Source organism: Elephantulus edwardii, unplaced genomic scaffold (genome assembly GCF_000299155.1).
Source record: "Elephantulus edwardii isolate Elephantulus edwardi_28Jun2011 unplaced genomic scaffold, EleEdw1.0 scaffold00033, whole genome shotgun sequence".
Taxonomy (NCBI): domain Eukaryota; kingdom Metazoa; phylum Chordata; class Mammalia; order Macroscelidea; family Macroscelididae; genus Elephantulus; species Elephantulus edwardii.
Genome location: NW_006399783.1, coordinates 18,709,636 through 18,715,204, shown reverse-complemented (window position 1 = coordinate 18,715,204; position 5,569 = coordinate 18,709,636).

Genomic DNA, 5,569 nt, shown 5'->3' with positions numbered 1-5,569 from the left:
GCTCTTGTATATAGGGTCATTCTGAGTTGCAAGTGACTTGACGGCACAGAACAATAACAACAAATTTGAGTTGTTCATAATGTGTTTTTCTTCTTCTAATGTCCTTGAACTCAGTTATTATAACCCTGATTTCACTCCTGATATTAGTGATTTGAATCTTCTCTCTTAAAATACACTACCACAAACTATTACAAAATATACAAGCTGTGACAAAGTATCACCAGTTGGGTGGCTTGAGAACATGATCCTCCAGTAAGGGACAAGATTGCCAATCATTTTCCTGTGGAACAGATGGTGGATTTGAATCGCACATCTTTGGGTTAGAAACCCAAATGAGTTGGCCAGACAATGCTCCTTCTGAAGTCTGTAGGGAAAGATCCTTTCTTGTATCTCAGCTCCTTACAATCCTTCACATTTCTTAGCTATAGATGTATCTCCCCGTGGCCATCCTTAGATGTCTTTCTGACTCTTTTCTTTTACAGGACACTACTAAGACTGGATTAGGAAACACAAAGAGCTCTGCTTGTTTTGATGTTAATGATAATTGCTTCAATCCTCCCATTTCCATACAGGGTCACATTCACAAGTACTGAGCATTATAGGAAAGATTTTACTATAAAATTCTAGGAGACACAATTTCACTTTTAACCTCCCTACTCCACGCCCTGTGAAATTTGAGGCATTGCCACCTGAATCCTGTGTGAACACTGGAACTGCTCCCTCTAATCCTTTCGGGTGATTCTTTCCTAGCGTGGGGGGTTCGTTCACTGTGTGCTCACTGCTTGGTGAGCCACTGAAGATGGGAGGGACTCCTCTAGACACCTCCAGAGTCCTCTTCCTGCACGGTTCTCTCCTCCCCAGCGTTTTCTCCCACATACTCCACACACCTCGGTCTCCTGGAACGCTGGGCTCTGTCTCCGCAGCTCAAGCTGTTCACAGCCTTTGCCTTCATTCCAGCTCCCTGTGCCACAGCCTAGATTTTTTTTCAGAGAGCAATAAGCTAGGATGATTGTAGAGCTCACTTTGTTTTCTGCCTGGTTGCTGCCGAATGTCCATCATTGAATATAGTGCAGGATAGGGCAAGATTTCAATCTGTAGTATGTCTATCTATATTTTTATGTATATTTACTTTTGTTATTGTTTGTTTCATTAGTCTTTTTTTATTGCTGATGTGGGCAGGTAAACCCAATCTTTCTAGAAGTAGGAGCATCCATTACCTTTTTATGCTTTTATTTTTCTTCAACGCTTATGTTGTGGAACCTTCTTCTATAACCACAACTAACAGCTTGACACAGTGTGTTCCCATCATCCCGTGACTGCTGTGCCTAACAGCCAGCCTGTGAGGTGGGTGTCATGCCATTCTCATTCTGCCGATAAAGGAACCCAGCCTCAGAGTGGTGTAGAGATTTGTCCCCAAATCCCACAGCCATAAAAGGCCTCCTCAGGACTGAACCAAACCATTTCTCCACTACACATTGTTGTTTATGGGAGGGGAAACCACCATCTGTAGTAAGGGTTGGAATTACTGTATATATTTACAATATTTCACTGGAACGTGGCGGGTAAAAAGATAGAGTCAGAGCAATACTTTCAAGGTCTCAGGGCAAATGAGTTGAGAGGAGCTTGGCGAGGGCCAAGAGTCTCTGTGAGGGGTGTTCCTGTTCACCTTTTCCTCAGTCCACTTTAGACAGGAATGTGTCTTTGTAACACATCCTGCTTGTTGTTGCGATTAGCTGTGACTGAGTAGATTCTGACTCATATGCAGAGTAGAACTGCTCCATAATGTTTTCAAGGTTGTGACTGACTGGAACCTTCTGAGGTTCCTATGACTGAGTTCAAACTGCCAACCTTTGTGCTAGTAGTCAAGCCCGAAGCTGTTTGTGCCACTCAGGGAATCCCCAGAAGGCAGGAGAATTGGGATTTTTGTAGGAGCTTGGAACTGGGTGCTTGGAACTTTGACAGGCTTAGGAGAATGAGGAGAAGGGGTGAGGTGATAGAGAAAGGTGGACACTGTGTGAGGGGGATTGGTGGGCAGGAAGTGGGAGAAAGAGCTTGGAGGAGCTATGGGTGAGGGCACTGCACCAGGCACATGGGTGTGTGTCCCACCATCTCCCACAGCCTCTGGGCTTGTAGAATTCTTCCAGCTCTTCCTCATGTCTCTAAGTGAGAAAGGTGGGGAAATAAAATAATGAAGCCGTGAGTAGGTGAGGTGTTAGGGAGACAGCTTGCCAGGGTGGGCAGCACAGATGACAGGTGGGTGGGAGGGAGGTAGTGGGTGGTGAATGCGCAGATCTGAACGCTGGGATCTGGCGCGGAGGGGGACCAGCCTCGAGCACAGAGCTGGGAGTGGCCATGCTGGTGGGTGACACCTGGAAGAACAGGTGATCCCTGAGAAGGTGAGGCAGTCTTTCCTGGCTGTAAGCAAGACTTTGAAATGTTCTTGGAAAATTTATTTTTTTAATGAGATTTCCTTTTAACTGTTTTTAAAGTGTGAATTGAAATCGAGCTTAATGGCTACTGCATAGTCAAAGCCCATTCGCAGGTATCAATCCACCTCATTATCACAATTACTCTACAAGGTAGGCATTAATTCCATAACAGAGGTGCAGAATTTTAATCTCAGGGAGGGGGTGGCTTGTATAAGCACCCCATAGATTTTGTGTTGTAAATGAGAGATGCTCATGGGAAGCCAGAGAGAGCCCTGTTTAGACAGAACTCACGCAAGGATTTCGTTTCTAGAGAGATTTCTTCAGCTTGGTAAATTTCAAGCTGGAGAGCCAGGTGAGGGGAGGCACTGGAAAATATAACAAGATATTGACGATTCATTGGATGTCCAACAAAATATTAGATGCTTCATGTACATTCTCTGAACTCGCTGCGTGGAAATGGCGCTGTGATGACTCTTCTTAGTTTATCTTCACGGAGTCATCCTCCTTCTTCTAGGAAGCAACAGACGCGAACCCACTGCACTCATCCATGGCTAGAAGTGGGTACCAGGTGCAAGCTGTACCAATTAGAGTCTTCCATCCCTTTGGCCACGGGCCATGAGCCTGTGACTCACAGCAGCCCATTAATATCCTTTCCTGGGCTTTCCTGAAGCTGATACTCATGTTTGCTTGAGTAGCAAAGGGATTACCCTTTGTTTTCAAGATCTTCTGAGGGAAACATTCTTCACGTTGGGGAAACATGGATTTGGAGGAGTTAAACAGACACACAGGTAGAAAGGAAGAAACGAATTGGGCATTTAAATGGCAATATTCCATTCCCCTTCCTCAGAGTGCCTGATTCTGTTTAGAGAGCTGTGTGGTTCTGGAAACATTGATCTGTTTCCTTTCCTTGCTTGCTTCTTATTGCTCTCCTCTTTCTAGTTTGTAAAGGGAAGTTGAAGTCATTGATTTTTAGATCTTTCTTATTTTTTAATTTAGGCATTTAGTAAATTTCTCCCTAGGTAGTGCTTTAGCAGCATCTCACAGATTCTGGTATCTTGTGGCTTCATTTTCACTCAGTTTAAAAAGCGTTCCAGTGCCCCCTTGATGTCTTCTTTGATTTCATGGATTATTAGGAAGTGTGGTATTTGTTATTGTTAGGAACCACCAAGTCCATGCCAACTCATTTAAACCCTGCACACACACACCAAACACTGTCCTGTCCTCATAATGGTCGCTGTGCTCGAGCCCATTGTTGAAGCCACACTGTCAGTCCATCTTGTTAAAGGTTTTCCTCTTTTTGGCTGACCTTCTATTTTAGCAAGCAAGACCTTCTCTAGGGACTGGTCCCTCCTGCTAACTTTTCCAAAGTACATAATATATAGTCTTACCATTCTTGACCTACTGGGAAGAAGCTGTGCTGCAGTCTCAAAGTCGTGCAGTTCGATTCCACCAGCTGCTCTGTGGGAGAAGGATGGGCAATCTCCATTTGTGTGATTTACTGCCTCTGACAACTGCTGGAGGGTCAGCAATGAGTTGGTTCTGACTTGACAGCAGACAACAACAACAATAACAGTAACATTCTTGCTTCTAAGGAGCATTCTGGCTCTATCTCTTCCAAGAAAGATTTGTTTCTTCTTTTGGCAGGCCACAGGCACAGCCAATATTCTTCACCAAGACTATAATTCAGATGCATCAATTCTTCTTTGGTCTTCTTTACTTATTTTCCAGCTTTCACATGCAAATGAGGTGATTTGAAAATATGTTGGCTGGAGTCAGGTGTACCTTGATCCTTAAAGTGACTTCTCTGCTTTTTAACACTCTAAAAGATTTTGCAGCAGGTTTGCGTCATGTGACACGTCATTTGATTTCTTGAGTGCTATTTCCATGAGTGTTGAAATCCTTGACAACTTGAATCTTTTCTGCATTTATCATGATCTTGCCTATTGGTCCAGTTGTGAGGATTTATGTATTCTTTGTGTTGAAGTGTAATCTGTACTGAAAGCTGTAGCCTTTCATTTTCGTCACTAAGTGCTTCAAGTCTTCTTTAGTTTCAGCTAGCAAGATTGTGTCACTTGCATATCACACACAGGTTTTTAATGAATCTTCCTCCCATCCTGATGTCACATTCTTCCTCGAATAGTTCAGCTTCTGAATTATTGGCTCAATATTCAGATTGAATAAATATGGTGAAAAGATACAATCCTGAAGCATATTTTCCCTGATTTTAAGCCACAAAATGTCTCCTTGTTTTGTTTGAATGACTGCCTCTTAGTCAATGTATAGGTTCTGAATGAACACATATAAGTCTTCTGGAATTCCCATTCTTCACAATGTTGTCTGTAATTTGTTATGATCTGAACAGTTGAATGCCTTTGCATAGTCAGAAAAAAAAGATAATCTTTCTGATGTTCTTGTTTCTAGACAAGACCTACCTGGCATCAACAATGCCATCTCATGTTCACTTGTGAATCTGGTTTGGAAATGTAATGCTGTACTTTTTAAATGATTATCAGCAAAATTTTATTTGTGTGTGATATTGGTCAAAACTTTCATATTTTGTTGACTCACCTTTTTTGGGGGGGTATCAATATGGATCTCTTTCAGTGGTTGGCCAGGCAACTGTCTTCCAAATTCTTGGCATGGATGTATGAGCACTTTCAGTATTAAAAGATTTGTTTTATTCATTTACTGAAATATTTCCACTGGCATTTCATCAATTCCACTGCCTTTAGGGAAACTTTTACTTCTTTTCTCAGTACCTTTGGTTCTATATAATATACCATCTACTGAAATGGTTCTGCATCAGTGAATCTTTTTGGTACAGTGACTTCGGCTCTAATATTTTTCTTTCTTTTGATGCTTTACGCATCATTTCAGTGTTTTGTCCGTAATCAGCAGCTGTCAAGTTAGTTCTGACTCAAAGTGGCCTACTGTTGGGCTTCCAAAGTTCTAAGTCTTTACTGAGCAAACCGTCCATCTTTTGCCCATCTTTTTCCATGGCACTATTGGTGGATTTGAACTATTAACCTTTCAGTTGGCAGTCTAATATGTAATACATCATGCAAACAAGCTCTTTATTATAGAATCCGTCAATATTGCAACTCCAGGTTTGAATTTATTCTTTTTTTTTTTTTTTTTTT